Genomic DNA, 17951 nt, shown 5'->3' on the forward strand with positions numbered 1-17951 from the left:
GATCAAACACCTTGTGTGCATGATTCTGCCAACCCTAGACATGCCTTTGTCCAATGGATTTTAGCCCTAACCATCAAGCTCTGGTCATCATTTGTACTCCCCTACACCCTCTGCAACCTGCCAAGCACCATAGACAAGAAGTTGTACACTGAATCGTCACCATTTGACCCAAAACCATCCATGTCGTGGCATGGCATGGACACACACTTGCTCATCCTCTCGCTGGTCAGTTCTGACGTGCACGACCTTGTCCTTCACTCTCCCCTCACTCTCTTGCACGCACTAGACACGGTGGTCGACGAGTTGGTGCACATCACGCACCAGAACACGTGCGCCCAGTGACGCACGCGCACGCCAGAGCGTGCACGGCGAGCGCCACGGGCACGCCCAGACACGACGTCGCCCCACTCCCCTACGCCACCCCGTGCCCTCTCACTGCGTCACCAGCTCCGCCACGCCACCAGCAACGCCGTAGACACGTCCACTGGTCCGCGGGAACCCTGTACACGACGCCATGGCCGACACCATCCGCCACGGGCACCAGGACGCGAGGACGATGACGAGCGCCACGGACCATCGTTTTCACCACAATCACGCCTGGCGTGACCGCCATGACATCGCCCACTCGCTCGCGTCATCGCCAGTCCACCAGCTCCCCTGTAGACGCGTCATCGATGATGACCTGCCCCGCTCCTCGCAGCATCCCTGGACGCTATAAAAGGAGGGCCTCCCGCTCCAAATCAAGCACACCAGCGCCTTCCCCTCTCATCACAACCCCTCCTCGCCACCTCTCTGCTCGACATTGCCCACCACCGTTCTCCAATTTCTTCGCCGGAGCCCGTGACGCCGCCGCAGAAGGAGGAGACGCCAAAATCCACCCCTGGAGCCGTCGTTTGTTCGAGGAGCCTCGCCGCCGTCAACAACGCCACCGCAGCACGTCGCCGACCATCGCCGCGCCGCCGGTGAGTCGCCAACCCCCTACCCTCGCCGCGCCAGAGCTCCCCTCTCGCCGTCGACGACGATGAACGTGGTCCGTCGGATCACGTTCTAATCGTGTGGCGCAGATCAAAACTTACCGTTTCGGTGAGCTACACTCGCTGACGGGTGGAACCCACCTTTCACGAAGCCCACGCGTGTTGGACGTGTGGTGGGCTGGCCTTTTCCTTTTCAAACCATTTCAGCCCAATTCATTTTCCCGCCAGGCCCAGTTAGTTTGAAATTCAATTTTTAGTTAAATCAATTTGCTTACTGCCTCCATTTTCAAAATTGAATAATTTCAAATCCACTGGGCCAAATTTGATGAATTTGGTATTGTTGGAAAGCTTATGAAAAGCTCTATCCAAACCCACTGGTCTCACCTCTGAATTCTCTGTAGAATTAATGTGACAAAAATAACAAGGCAGGGACTTTTGTAACTTCAAACAATTATTAAAAATCAACCCTAAGTGATTTTGAGTTGATTTCAACTATCATAGATCACATTTCACATACTCTACATGTTTATGTAAAAACATCACATAGTTGTTTGTATGATCATGGACTAGAGCAAAAGAATGGCTATGTAGCTATTTCTAGCCCATTTAAACTTGTCAAAATTGATTTCTCAAATAGTATGAGAGGTTCCCTCTCATTTAAATCAAGGTACTAAGAAATTCAAAATGATGTGTGGACTTGGTCTATGTCATCCCTTAATGGATTATTTAGAGACACTAAATTGTTATAAGAGTAAGGATTAAATTGTATGAGGTTAGTACCTCATTTAAAGCATTTCCCCAAATGATAGATATGGATTGTTGAGCTTGATCAACATGAATTCATACCTTATTATTATTTGAGGAAATTAAATTGTAAGAAGATTCAATGAGAGGAAATTATTTCTCTCTCACGAGATTTCTTAACACACAAGCCAAACCCCTTTGTGATTAATGTTGTGATGCTAGAATAGTGGATGTGAATCCATTTGAGTGGTTAGTATAGCCTTAAGACTTGTTTGGTGATTTTATACCTCGTATTCGATTTTAGACGCTAGTACCGAGTAATACTAGGAGGAGGAGGTCTACTTCCAGGAAGAAGAAGACCACTTTGATCAGTACACCAACCAAGGCAAGCTAATATTCTTGCAAAGTGCAAAGCTCTACAAGAGCAAGGCATCACCCCATTTTACTTTATGCCTAATGGTCTTATCCCAAGTTTTTACTTTACAAGTTTTATTGAATTTAATTCATCAAAGTTACCTTTTGATTCATGATTCACTTGGTCTAGAGTAGCACAAGAGCATCAAATTTAGCCTAAAAGCAATCAAAACTAGTTAGCACCCCTCATGACTAGTTGCTAGTGCTAACCAATAAAATTGACTACTCTAGATGGGAACATGTGACATGAAATGACTTTGAAAGATTTTGAAGGTGAATATGAATTGAGTGACATGACGAATTTGATAAAAACTGATGGTTGGGTTCGGATGCGATACCATTCCAATTTACAAGTACCCCCACAATACCTGATTATGGGTAAGGCTTTAGCTGGAAATTTATGTGTCTTAGTATGGGTTCCCTCTGAACAAGCATCATAGAGGTTATGCCGAGGCTGCCTCCGTTAAAAGTGAAATGATGTGAAATGAGGTGAATGTACGACCCAAGCCCTGTTCAGTTCCCGGGATAACAGTTGGCTATCACCGGGAGGCCAAGCTCATGGGGAGAGGTGCCTATGCTAGGGTGTGTGAGTGAAAGGTTAATGGTTGATGATCCGCATACTGAGTTATGATTATTCAGGGTTATCCCTGACGGATGTAATCAAATGTTGTGGCACAAGTGTGCAACCTCTGCAGAGTGTAAACCTATTCGAATAGCCGCGTTCTCGGTCATGGACAGTTGGAAAGGCCATACTGTTCCGTCATCGGAATTTTTCCCAAATGTGACTTGTGGTTTGAATTTGAAAGGTGACTTGATTTGAATCACAACAGAGTTGTGGGAATGACACTAATATTCCCACTTGAGTTAGTTAGCATATGAGGAGTCTTTTACTAAAATGTTGACAAACTAAAATTGGCTTATGCAAATAAACCTAGAGCTTAGAACACTCTCATTAGAACTATTAGTGCTTACACTAGTATTAGTTTGCGAGTACTTAAAAGTACTTACGGCTGTGTCCCTAGCTATTCAAATGGCCAGACTATGAAGCTGAACAGCAGTATGAAGAGGACGGCCAGCAGGACGTCTACGATAACTAGGAGCTTCTCCTAACGTCAAGCGTTGCCTGTGGAATAGATAGTCCACTACTACTTCGCTTCCGCTACGTATTATATAATGATCATTAGATCAAGTGTTGTAATGAGACTGGATCATGTGATCCTTTTTATGTAATGACTATTATGGTATTGTAATGAATGATGACTCTATGGTATTCAACTGTTATGTCTCGCAAAACCAATCTTTCTGGGATTGCGATGTATGGCATAATAGGCATCTGGACTTAAAAATCCGGGTGTTGACACTGAGAGGCTTATCCTCTGCATCTGGCCGGACCAAGGCCCTCCCCGGCGGCGCCGCCGCCGGAGAGTGGCTGAGGTGTCGCGCCCGTCCTCGTAGTGTGTATAGCTATAGGGTTGGCTGTTGTGCCAGTGTCTGGAGGCGTGCACGGATCTCTGCTAACCAGATCTCGTGCCACCGGTGGTGGTTCTTCTCCGGTGAGCTCCGATGGGCGGAGCTGCTGGTTTCCACCGTCGGCGCATCTACCTCCGTCAATAAGGTCAAGGGTGGCCATCCAGTGATCTCCGTTGTTGTCCTTCTGTCTCTCCTCCTTCTGGCCGGCCGTGGAGGCGAGGAGAGGGAGAGAGGCAGGGACAACTCCGCTCGATCTGCTGGCTGGTGGGGGTCTTCCGTTGTTCTGACGCATCTGCGCGGCGTAGAACAATTGCCGACAGAGCGTCCCGGCAAGCTTCCATGGAAGAAGGAGCCGGAGCATCCTCTTTTGGTGAGCCCCTGTTTCAATAAGCGCAACCATCTTCTCCGCTGTGACGCTGCTCCTACCCTCCTCTCGGCCGGCCTTGGTGGCGAGGGAGAGGTTGAGGATGAGCGCATCGTCGTCAGCGGCTGCAGGTGGTGGTCCAGCGGATCTTTGGAATATGTGATCCAGGAAGCAGCTTCCAAGCGGCGGCGCCTTCTCGCCGTGGCTATCTTCGGTCACAAGGGTGGCCCTGCTGCGCTCGGCCGACGCGGCACGAGCTTCTTCTTCCTCCTTCGGGTGAGGATCTTCATCGGCCTCGGTGTGGCGTTCATCATTGCAGCTTCCCCAAGTGGTCTTGTCCCCGGCGGAAGCAGCGGCGGCCACGCCGGAGAGTCAACCTTCATCGGCATCGACCAAGGACTCGATCGCGTTTTTGAGCTTTCTTCTGGGGTGTTTGTTGTAAAATTGAGGGACTCTGTTGTAATTTCCTTATTATTACCTGTCCCTCCTGAAGTTGTAAGCCCCCTGCCCATTTAATACAGATTCCAGGGCCTCTGGCCCTTTATGTTCAATAAAAAAAATAGTACACATAAAAGGTAATTACATTTTTCTCTGAAAGTAATAAATGAACCTTCCGACCTCTGCATCAGTGTGATAAACCACATTCAACTTAATCGTATGATACGATACAATAATGCAGTTTCGATAAATTGCATGAGAAGAAAATGCTGCATCTTAAAATAGGGTATAGCGTGCGCGTCAATGAGGTGCTTAGGACAACTAATTAGGTCTCATGGAGTGGTGTACATCCACATAAGTGGGTGAGAAGAGCAATCTAAGATATAATATACGTGCATGAGGAGAACATGCCACATTATCAAGTTTATCTTTGCTAGCTTTTTCATATCAAACTCCTATACATAGGTATCTAGTGCGGACGTGATGGTGCCTCTATCCTAAAGTTTCAGCTCGGTCATTAGAAATGAAGCCAGGATGGCCGGTTGTGCCGTGTTAAAAGTTCCTTGCTTTCCAAATTGGCTAATCCAATATGCAAAAGCTTACACTTCAAATAATCTATGCATATGCCACTCGTTGTCGTGTACCAAGGGGATTTTGAATGGAGAGATATAATGTCTGCAAATTGTAGGTGAGGCTTGTGAAGACATCGCAAGTTTATTCCATCAGGGCATTTCACGAAACAAAGATTTAGATGAGATATGTGGATGCCGTTTGTAGCGCTGGAAGGCGAGGACAAGATGCTTTCCCACCATTGGTTAAGGTTGTGTTCGGTTGGGTTGGCTTATCTGAAATTAGCTGTGAAAGGTGCATCTCGGAAAATAATTGCGGGTTGTGTGTTGTGGGAAATTTGTAAAACCATTTGAACTAGCTGTCTAAACTATGGTTGTGAGGATAAATTTTTACCTAAAGTTAAACGACAAGGAACCCATTAGAGATGATTTCGATGTAAACGATCATGTTCTAGCAAACTGATACATTACCTAGTGAATTTTGCTGGAATTATCCATGGCTTGTGCTTCCATAGACCCCCCAAATCTTACAATAATGTAAACCTCCGAAGGGGTATCGTGGTATTGTTTAATCTCGACCATCCTACTCCTAATCCCGAACAGGTATCGGTTAATCTGAGCTGTCTTTGTGTTTCACTCATAAAAACATTTTAGTCTTGGAGGTCTATGGAACTATAAGCCATCTAGTTAAATGTTTGATTGAATACTCACTATATAATGTAAATTATATTTGCATATATGAGTCTCTCATAAAATATTTGATGAAACTTTTGAGTAATTATTGACGCATTGTTTAATGAAAATAATATTTTGTATACAAGCTTCAGTTTTTTTCTAAATGGATGCACAAGATTTACCTCATCTACTAATTAGAAGAAGAAAAAAGCACAATTAAATGACAAAAAATGGGCAAAAAATCATCACAGCAAAACCCACATTCAGAGTCGCTAATTGCCAGAGTGATAGCTAGCACCCACCTTCATGATTTCCTCCCAAGCTGAGGGTGCTCATCCTGAGTCTAATAAAGAAACAAGCAATCTTCAAAAGTCGGCTCAAGCGAGAATCTCTGCAACCAAAGCATGGACGACTCGAGGGATACTAACGACTATATGGAGTAGTCATAACCAGACGAGGATGATTCGGTTCATGGAACCGTAATGGATTAACATGTGATTTACCCTGTAAAAGGACATAGATATCACCTAGAGAGAGGGATGAATAGACGGTTAAAAACTTTACGAGATGGGTTTAACAAATGCGAGATAAAACTAGCGTTTAATTTATCAAGCATAAAACCTATACAATTAGAGTTCACCTGTGTGCACTAAAAACTTATGCTAAGCAAGACAAACAACTGTGTTATAGCAAGATACAAAACTTCAAGCTCGAAGGCTATCACAAAGTAAAGAGCTTAGGTATAGAATTAACCGAGGCATGCACAGACAATGATGTATCATGTAGTGCTACTCATCGTTGCACCGGTGTGGAGGACAAAGCACTCCAAATGCCATAGAGGCCTCACTTTATTCTCCTCGAGCCTTCCCACCAAAAGGGAAGTTCTCAATCCACTAAGGGACCTTGAGGGTGGTCATAAACCCGCACAAAGTTTGGGGCAATCTCCACAACTTAATTGGAGGCACCCAAGAAATTATCACAAAGCCCTCATGATTGTCGAATCTCCACAACTTAATTGTAGGCCCTAAGAACACTACTAAGTCACAAAGCCGTCTAGGGTTCAAAAACCCTAGGGTAACAAACTTCTCACTTTCACTTCCACGAATCACCGTGGAGAACTCAAACCAATGCACCAAATGCAATGACAAGATCGGACACCACTAAGATGTTCAAATTCTCCATCTCAAATTCCACCAAAGCTACAAAAGCTATTGGGGGGGAATAAGAGAGAAAGAACAAATAGGAAATACACAAAGAACTCCAAGATCTAGATCTAGTATGTTCCCCTCACTTAGAGAGGATATTGATTGGTGGAAATATATAAAGATCTAGATCTCCTCTCACTTTTCCCTCAAAAATATTCAAGAAGCATAGGAGGAATGTTGAGCTAGGGCAAGCTCTCAAGATCAACAATGGAGGAGAGAGATGGAAAGAGGCAACCATCCCAAGTAGGGAGAAGGGGGTCTTATATAGCCCCTCTCAACGAAATAGGGCCTTTGGGGATCTCCTAGCCGGGTTACCCGTCCCCGGCGGAGTTTCGGAGCTCTCACCTCACCCAGGCACACATTTCACGCAGCTCTCTAGTGCGACTGGATATTTGGTTCGGCTATTTCATCCCAGGCCGGATTATACGCCCCCTCCCCCCCCCCCCCCCGAAAACTAGCACAAACAACGAACGAGAATGGCCATATCTTGAGTATCCGGACTCCGATTATGATGATCTTGGTCAAGCTAGAAAAAATATTTACAAAATCCTACAGTGGACCATCATAGTCCAGCAAGGTAGGATAGAAACAAACGATGTATGGTTTGACCTATGTATAAAAGATAAATTGGTAAAACCCCTAACCTTGCAAAAGCAATAACTTTTCCGTGCAAAATACGTTTTTGATGAACTAGAGATTGTCCTGAGAATAACCACAAGCTCTAAATCATCACATGGATAAGATCCAAATAAAAACCAAGAAATATGATGCAAGGATGCAAAGGTTTGAGCTCTCTCCAGATGATACGATCGAGTTACTCACTCGAGAGCCCTTTTGATAGTACGGCCATCTATCCTATAAACTTGTCTCCTAACAACACTATGAAACTGGATCAAGAGAAAAACCTTAACCTTGTGCATTCCACTTGAGCTAGATAATGACAATCTTGACCGCAACAAGATGGAACACCTTTCTTGATTGTGTTTGCTTCATGTTATCTTGCGCATTGCTCCCCCTTACACCGATATGTGAGAGACCCTTCTTCATAATATCTTCACATATCCATGATCACCATATGGATAGCAAGGTTTAAGCATATGCCCTATTCGAGATAGCTCATCTTGAACTTGCACATCATTTCTTCTTTCTTCATCATGGTGATGACTAGAAGATATGCTTGAGGGCTCACTTCATCTTCGTCTTCAAGACATTTGTCACTTGGTATTCTTCCTTTTCTTCTTCTTGCCAACTTGAAGCCAACAAATGGTTCAACCATTGCCTATGGACAACTCCTACATGTGCAACTCAATGCAAATTTTAGTCCATAGGAATTTTTCACTAATTACCAAAACCATACATGGGGGCGCCATGCACTTTCACCCATGTTCAGACATCTCGCTATAATGAGAGGAATCCGACTCCTGCCTTCAAAATTTACTGATATGAAGAATACAAGTGTATGATTACAATGGGGGCCTCAACGAGTGATACATCTCAAATGTATCTACTTTTTCAAGCACTTTTCTCCAAAATCTCACCAAACTTGGGTAAAAATGTTGAATTTGACATTGTTTTTAGCAAAAGTCTTCTTTCTGTTTGTTTTCGCAGGAAATAAAATCGAGGAAAAATACCACATAAATTTTTAACCAAAACATGGGGCATGGAGCTTTTGAATCACACGAGAGGGGCCACGAGGCCCAAAATAGGACCAGTGGTGCGGCCCCTGCATAGGGCGTGCCACCTGAACCTCTTGGCCCTCGAGCATCGCCTCGCCTCCTCCTTTCGCGTACCCCGTTATATACCGTAAAAACTTACCTGGCCAGAAGCACGAAGCTTTTTGCTAAACAGAGCGCCGCCACATCCACGATCTTCATTTCGGGGGTTAGATTGGTCCTGCTCCACACTGGAGAGGGGGATTTCGAGGTCTTGTTCACCATCATCGTCACCAACATCATCACCAACAACCATGTGCTCACTCTCCATCACCATATGTGGGTAGTACTCTCTAGGCATGTGAGGGATGGGGATTGAATGATATTGATCATGTAATCATCCATATGTATCGAGATTTAAGGTATTTTTCTTGAGGATATTCTTGCATGAGTGTTGGTACACCTTTGCTATGTTTAATTCTTGTTGCTAGGGCCCGAGTGACATGCTTGCAATACTGAACCTCTATTGCTCCATCATGTATATGAGTTTGGTATCTATCTGCAAAATGTATTGCTTATTATTATGTTGAACTTGCGAACCCAAAAGTGATAGTTAGGGGAAAACAATGGAAATATGTGATAGTTTGAGGATATTGCGTGGTCATGAAGTATTAATGATTTGTTTTGGGCTATTCAAAATAATATACATTAATTGCATGTAGTTCCAAGTTGGCCCCGATGAAATGGGTAAGCAGGACAAAAGATGTCACGCAAATTCTCGTTGTTAGTATGCATAACTATATTAGGATCACACACCTACACACAACTGAATTAGAGATAAATTATATGTTATTAGATTACATTATATGATCAATATCATTCATGCAACGCCCCGCTATCACCTCATGCCTACGCTTTTAGCCACCGGAAGTTACATATCACTACTTCCGGTGAAAACTGGAAATCTGTTGCTATTATTTACTGCTTGTTCTAATGCTTTGAATCAACTGCTCTAAAATTACTATTTGCTTTGTGAGTTTATTGATATACATGTGTGGTTGGGAGTGACTTCTAAATTGCTAAAGTCTTATTGATATTCTTGTGTTCCCCTTGAGTCGAACTATGAATTTCGGTAATACTTCCCATCGAAGATTTCAGCGATCCCCTATACTTGTGGGCATCAAGACATTTTCTTGCAGCGTTGCCAAGGAACCTAGATTTATTGGTAAGATCACTTGTTATCATTTACTTGATGTATTATTTGTTTCTCATCATGGGAAAGTATAGGGATTTCGCCAAGAAGGCTATTGTGCCCTCCACTACAAGAAAAGGTACGAATTTTTCTTATAGATCACACTTTTCACCTGATGCTGCTTCTACTCCTAAATTTCCTAGCTCTAGCAAATTCCCCATTGTCTAGATGTCTTTTAGCTCCCAAAAAGATTTGTTGGATGATGGCAAGGATAAATAGGGGATGCCTAATTTATCTAAGTATTTGTTTAATGATGATATAGAATCTAAATATGAAGAAGATGAACTTTATGATGCAAATGATATTTAATGATATTGCTTTCACTAAAGCTTTCATGACAATTGATTTAGATGATTTGGATAATTTGATGCTAGCCTGAGTTCTTGTCTAGGATATTTATTCCCTCTAGCTAGTAAAACTGAAGCACCTGAATATTGGAAATTTATCTCTAATTCATAGTAAAAAAAACGAAATGCATATAAGTTAAATTTAATATGCAGGAGTTAGTCATTTGGTTCACTGAATATTAGAAATTTCACTAACATGATTATTACCTTAAAAACATGAGAATATTTTACAGAGAGTGGCGTATACTTCAAATATACATTTATATGGAAATCTTTTATTTTTTTCCATGACAATTTATAGAAGTTAAGTGATCTTCTATTGAGCTTGCATGAATATTTTATTCACATATAATTTTTACGATGGAAAACGGATTAAATTTTGTGTCAAAACATGTTCAGTAGTTGTGTGAACTTTTCATTTGAAATTACATATTCCATCCATTTTAAATAACTGAAGGTCTAGGTTTGTCGTCCTAGTCAAATTTCTCTAAGGTTGACTAGATTTTAGAGAGAGAGAAAGCATCTACAATGTCAAATCCATATATTATAAAAATATATTTGTGATGAATATAATAAAATTAAATTGGTGTTAGAGACGTTGAAATATTTTTTTATAAACATGATCAAATATAATACTCCAATTTATATTGAAAGAACTCATGTATATCCCCATCCTGATCAAGTTATGAACTACCTATGTTCAAAAAAGGATGTCAAAAGTTTGTCTAAATGCTAGACACTATCTAGTGTATAGATACATTTGAATTTATACAAATCTTCGGTATCCTTTTATAGATGGAGGGAGTATATATAAATTGACCAAAATGGGGATATACATGAGTTCTTTCAACATCTAAACGGGAGTTCTTTCAGTTATTAATTAGGTCAACTTTGATAGATACTCCTACATGCTTAACTTTTTATGCACAAGCAGTATCGGGCCGGACATTTAGCCCTCCCGTACGGCACAAGTCGGCATCTCGTCCATCTGTTCCCAGCGCCCTCCTCTCCTAAACCTTAGCTTTAGCGAATGAGCGGTCATGGCGGCGACGGAATCAGAAGCCGCAGTGCTGCTGCGGCTACCGTAGAATCAGAGGTCGAGAGTCATCGGGAGAAGAATCAGATGATGTTGTCTCGGAAGGAGCTCGCCAAGCGCAAGCAGAAGTACACGGAATTCTGGGTTTCCCTCGTCTTCTCGATCGCATCGTTCTGGATGATTGTCGGGCTCTTGATTGCCGCCTTTATCCTCCGCCGCAACAACCCCACCATGTCTCGAGCATCTGTGGACTGCGCCCTCTGATGGACTCTTAACTTCGTACTACCCCTCGTCATGTATGGGTGTTCGGATTTTCCTTCCCCGAGAAGCCAAGCAGATGGAGCTAGCAGCTAGTCTTCCGTGACATCGCTCGTTAGCGCGCGTTTGTACGCGTCGCCTAAAGGCAATGCCGCATGGGCCGGCCCATTAGGCTATTCTCCCGCGGACAAAAGTAGGGCCATATTTTCTTCAACACATACAAAATTTGAGTTGTAGACCAATGGCTCTAACCGTCGAACGCTTCCATGAAGACACATGCTCGAATCCCCTCATGCACAAAAAATTTGAATTTTCCGAATGTGGGCAAATTTTAAATTTAAACAAATTTCAAATTTGAGCAAATTTAAAATTCCAAATCTGAGTAAAAAATAACTTAAAAAATTGAATTTAAGCAAAATTTCAAATTTCGAATCTGAGCAAAAATTAATTTTGAACATTTTGAATCCAAGCATTAATATGCCCCGCCTGCAGGGCGATGTATAGGAATTTCCCGAAAATACTCTGTTTTCCCGTCTCTGTTTCGGGCAAGGCCTTAGAGCATCTCCAGCCGTCTCCCCGACGAGGCCCCCAGGATGTCTTTTTTTCATCCGGATGGACGAAAATGGCCCAGCCGCGCCCCCGGCTCCTCGATTTCGTCCGAATTAGGCCTTTCATCCGTCCGGAGAGCCCAGGCCATCCCCGGCCTCACGGGGAGCGTTTGGGGACTCCGGACGAGAGAAAAGCGCGTGAACCGCCGAGAAAGTTTCCCGCCCGGCTGGTGGCCCCAACTTGTCGGCGAGAGAGACCGATAGTCGTCCTCATCGCATCGTCTTCCGCGTGCTGGAAAAGCCTGCCGCTGGTCAGTCTTCACCGGACACGTCGTTTCCACACGGCGAGTTAATGTCGTCGCCTCGGTTTCATGCGCGTCGACCTCTATTTATCGCGGAACTACCGCGTCTGGCCGCATTCACCACGCTCACTGTGCTCAATCTTCCCCAATCTTTCCCAACCTCGAGCGAGAGTTAGCGGCGAACAAACAATGGCGAACGACGACGCGGCCAACAATGGCTTCGGCCGCCGCTCTCTCTACCAAATGGGAGGGCCGGCTTCTCCACATGGCGGGCTACCCGGCGCCACCGGACTTTCGCGCATTGGGAGGATGGCGACTCAGCGCGAGCGGCGTCCCGATCCCGCCACCGCCGATGGGTCGAGCCGCCCTCGAGGCGGAGATCGACGCGGTGCTCGTCACTCTCAGTGACGAGCAGCGTGCGGATCCGCGCTTCTTCCCCGACAATTACGACTCGTGGAACGACTTCTTCTGGCGTAGGCACGAGCGCGAACTCGCCGCGTATGACGGCCCTCCTCCTCCTCCTCCGGCAAGGAACAACGCCGCCGGCCACCGCCGGTGGTGGAGCGCGCCGATGGCACGAGGCGCCGCCGCCCGAGGAGGCCGTGAAGTCCAGCGACGACGACGGCAGCGGCGACTACATGGCCTTCTACCGCCATTTGGGCATGTAGAAGGCTGCTTTTAGTTTAATTTTTAGTTTGCCTAACGCCGAATTTAAATATATGTACGAATTCGGCCTATTTATGTTAAATACCATTAAATTTTGCTTATGTTTGAATGAGTTTCGCTCATTTTTATCTGAATTTGTCGTATTTTGTCAAAAACTTACATCCATCCTGGGCTCGCCGCTGAAAAAAATGGGCTCCCTAAGCCAAAAATTACATCCATCCAGCGCTAAATAGTGCCGGATTTGGACCTGGGAGCCCCAAGGTCTGGGATGCTCTTACGGCTTACGTGGGCTTAACAAAAGTGCTCTGGGCTGGCTTGTGTGAGTTGGGAGAGGGGAGGGAAAGCAGGGCCGCGGGATCTGGAACGAACGGCATCCAGCGGTGGCTGGGCTGCCTCTGACTCTGAGGCTCTGACTTGCTTCAGCCAGGTTAGAGGATAAAGTCGGCATCTCGACCATCTGTAGCGGTAGCGCCCCATCCTCCTCCACCAAACCCTAGCTTGAGCGGCCATGGCGGCGGCGGAATCAGAGGCTGCAGCGCCGGTGGCGGCGGCCGCGAAATCAGAGGTCGAGAGTCATCGGGAGAAGACTCAGATGCTGTTATCTCGGAAGGAGATCGCCAAGCGCAAGCAGAAGTACAAGGAATTCTGGGTTTCCCTCACCTTCTCGATCGTATCCTTCTTGATGATTGTCGGGCTCTCCATCGCCGCCTTTATCCTCCGCCACAAGAACCCCACCATGGCTCGAGCATCTGTGGACTGCGTCCTCTGGTGGACTCTCAACTTCGTACTGAATACCCCTCGGCATATATGGGTGTTCGGCTTTTCCGTCCCCGATAAGCCCTAGCAGGTGGAGCTAGCTGCCCTTCTTCCGTGAAGGTGAAGGAAATATGTCTCCATCTGGCTTCTGCGATCTGTTGATAGTGGTGTCTAACAGGTCTGTCAACACTGCTGTTTCAAGTGACAACCTGCGGGAAAAGCAACAAAATTAATGTAGCAAAAAAATTACTCCACGCTTGTTTTTGTAGCAGGTACACTTGTGATATCGAATAGTAGAGCCTGTGTTTAGATTTTTTTCTCAATGATGAAGCCTATAAAATTGCTAACTGTTCCAGCTAGAAAAACCCAAAAGAAGATACACAGTACTGGAATTAGTTGGATCGGTGGCAAAGCCTATGTGCCATTCAAACACAAGTAAAACAGTAGATTAGTATGGATGATTAGCTTTAGTCGTGCGGCTCAATGACATAGACACATAATCGCTCTCATACAAAAATGATGCAACTGAGGAAACTAGCTGCGGATGTTTCAGTTTAGAGTTCCAAGTGTTCCATTACGTCGTTCCCTGATTATTGATATACATAGTACTATTACTATATACATGTTATAGATATAGAAGTCTAGGTTCGTAGTTGCATAACACATATGTGATGGAGAAATGATCAAAGGTTTGAGCCGAACCCAATTGATTTCAGGTAATCCCTCTGCTTCACTAAGTAAGATCTACAATGGAGAAATAGGAAGCCGTATAGCGCGAGATCGATCATGAATCCCTCCTGCCGGCAGCCCCTGAGACGGAGTCTGCTTGAGCCCGACAGCATCCAAGTTCCAGAAAAAATGGCGGCACAATTATCGTCACTGTCAGATCCGTCGGCTTATTTGTGCGCCTGGCCTGGAGGGGGAAGAAGGAGAGACACTACTTCAAGAGGAGACGGCAGGGAAATTAATCAACCTCAACGAAGAGGCAGTTGTTCGCGTTGGGGAAGAAGACGAGATGAGGGAGAGACGAGTAGGGACAGACGCCAGAAATTGTGAATTCTCGAAATCGGATAGAATCAGATCTTGGCCGCCGCTCCACATGACCCTCTCTCCGGCGCCGCTCATGCTCCGCTCCCAACCCTTCAGCGCCTCCCTCTAACTCGTGTGGTGGCGATCCGGTCGGCAGGCTCTATGCTCCTGTCGAGATGGTCCGGGCAGGAAGCTCTCCTGGAGGAAGCCGAGAGCTCAGGTGGGGTTCTCGCTGGCCAGAAGATCTTTTTGTCCTGAACACAGACGGTCGTTAGATGTTGATGTTTGCTGGCCGTATGTGGTTGCAGACACCCCTGCATACCCCAATGCAGACGTCTGATTAATTGATTATGGCCGAGTGCTGATCTCTGATCCATAGAAGAAGGAATGTATTTCCTAGAGCTGATTTCGGGTAATTGGTCGTATTTGCGTTTTGTTTAATTTTGTTGTCTAGCACAGTATAACTGTATAACATTAGCGTAGTTTGCATAAATTTATGATGGTATACGCTAATCAATGGTAACCGAATTGAATTTCGGGGAGTGGTGGCGCCGTATATATGTATTTCGGGAAGTTTATAAATTATATAGATGTACTTTGGGGAATGGTGGCACCACCGAATTGAATTTCCTTGTATTTTGTTGTTTGTTCTCTGCAGACATCGACATAGTGAAGTTAGATAGTTTCCATAAGAGCATCTCCTGCCGCGTCCCCAAAAAAGCGTTGGATTTAGTATTTGGGGGATTTTTTTTTCGTGCCGTGTTTCGGGGACGTCGCTCTCCAGCCGCGTCCTTTAAACGCGGCCCAAAATAAATAAAAGTGCAAGAAAATAAAGATTACATTTAAATTTGATTGTATTTTACAAGTTGGAATGAAAACGGCTAGATTTTATCTAACCCTAGCCTACTGGTCGCCCGGCGGTGCGTTCGACGGCCCCGCCTTGTCGTCGCCTCCCCTTCGCCGCAGCTCCCGCGCCGCCTCTCCGTACAGAGGGTGACGAGAAGACGCCGGTGCTCCATCAACGCGTCGTCGCCTGCCCTCCCCTGCTGCGCCGCCTAGAGGGAGAGTTTGATGGCACGACGAATATGCTCGTTTTCGCGGGCACGGGCGTCTTCCTGCAGCTTCTTATGTGACTCGAACGACTCGACGAGCGCTCGTTGATGATCCGCCGCCTCGTCCGGATGTGGCCTGTCGTCGTCGGACCAGTTGAAGTCGTCGTCCTCCCCCTCCTCCATTTGCGCCACCAACGCATCAGCCTCCGCCCCCAGAGAAGTTCAAATTTATTTCTCCCGATGCAACGCACGGATACTTTTGCTAGTATATTCTAAAACAAAATAGATACGGATTAAAATGAGTGAATCTACACACTAAAAATAGACTACATATGCGACAGAACAAGTAAATCTGCAAAAAGGTAAAATGTCCTACGTTAGTGATTAATAAACGGATGGAGCAAACAAAAACTGTTAAATTGAGAGTTCCAATCGCGCAAGTTGTTTTTCTATCTCTGGTTGCACGCTTGAGATGAAAAAAAGGGTATTCCCGTCCCCTACACCATCCATTGCATCTTAGGGCGCGTTTAGTGGGATGTCCTCGTTTTGCCCTGCATCCGTGGAGATAAAATAGGTTCTTTGATTTCATGAGCTTTGCCGTATTGTATCATAGCACATGTATTAAAGCAGTGTTGGGCATGCTCCGAGAGGAACAACCGAATCAGCTGTTTTCATTGGACCTGCCCCGTTCTGTGCTAGCTTGCATGTGAGGAAACTGAGCTGTTTAGGCTCACCCTCCCTCAAACTCTTCAGCCTCCCTCACCTCTACTACATTCAAATCACTATAACCATGCTTCAAATCAATATAAGATGCATATGAAAAAGATGTGTGTCGATGGTATGAATTCATTCCGACAGCCGGTTTTGAGTTTCGTCAGCTGTAAATCGTAAATTTTGTGTTCATATTTAGAGCTTTTTTGAGAGAATTTCGCCAAATTTGTCGCACACACTCGTGTTGTTAGTTTTTCGCTTCGGTGGATGTAGATGCACAGATTTAAAAAAAAACTCGTTTGTATAACTAGTAAATATGTGGTAGCTCATTTGGGTGTATTGTAACCTGTTGCTTAAAGTCTCACTTATCTTTTTTATCATCTTGTTCATCGGTTCATGGTGGTAACCACCCTCGGCGGCAGTATGCATGGTGGTATTTTTGTGCGCCATCATGGTATGGATTGTGCCCAACTTTGTGGACGGTGAGTCGGTGACATTGGTCATGGTAATATGAGAGGTGAGAGAGTGTAGTCCAAGGTGGTACCATCGTCATTGAACAAACTTCCTTGCTTGACATGCTATCCTTGTTGATTGACGCCATGGTGGTATTTCTAGGCTCCGTCGTGGTAGACCTGGTGCCGGACTTAGTGGACGGCGACATGGTCATGGTAGGTGAGAGGTGATATGTGGTAATCCATGGTAGTAGCCACTGTCTTCGTCGTTAGCGTCATGGTGGTATTTCCACGCGCCGTCGTGGTAGGCCTGGTACCTGAGTACATGGACGATGAGTGGGTGATGGTAGGTGAGAGGTGGTAATCCATGGTGGTAAGTACCCTCCGCGGCGGCCTGGTGGTATTTCCGCGCGCTGTTGTGACCAGCCGGCGTTGACCACATCCAGATGGTGTTATTTTTGCATGCCGTCGTGGACAGCAGCGTAATGGTGTTATTTATGCACGCCGTTGAGACCTGTCGGGTGGATGGCAGTGGCATGGTGGTGTCGACTTCATGGACTACGGCGTGTTGATTCTTGTGGTGGGTGCAGTCGTGGCTTATCGGTGTGGACGGTGGCGCATGGTGGTGCCGGCTTCATGAACGGTGACGTGGTGATTCTTGTGATGTGTGCAATTGTGGCTTGCCATCATCTACGACGGTGTCATGGTGATGCTCAGCTTCCTAATCGGCGACGTGGTGATATGTGTGATTGGTGAGGTAAGGTCACCATGATGTAAAAATTGTGAGGTTAAGAAAACCATGCGAGAAAGCAAACAAAATGGTTCTTGGGTACCACTATGCAGCCAATCCTACCAACAAAAAGAAATTGTCAAAGTTTGCGCAAAGCTTATTTCAAACAGGCAACGAAACAACGGGCATGTCCCCAGAAAAACCCAAAATAGGGATATGATACGAAATGCCCTTATACTCAGCTCAAGGCGGGAGACGGAAAATCCAAGCTTTAGGCTATCTCCAGCGCGGCGACACATTCTGTCAT

The sequence above is a fragment of the Lolium perenne genome, chromosome 3 (assembly GCF_019359855.2).
Source record: "Lolium perenne isolate Kyuss_39 chromosome 3, Kyuss_2.0, whole genome shotgun sequence".
Taxonomy (NCBI): Eukaryota; Viridiplantae; Streptophyta; class Magnoliopsida; order Poales; family Poaceae; genus Lolium; species Lolium perenne.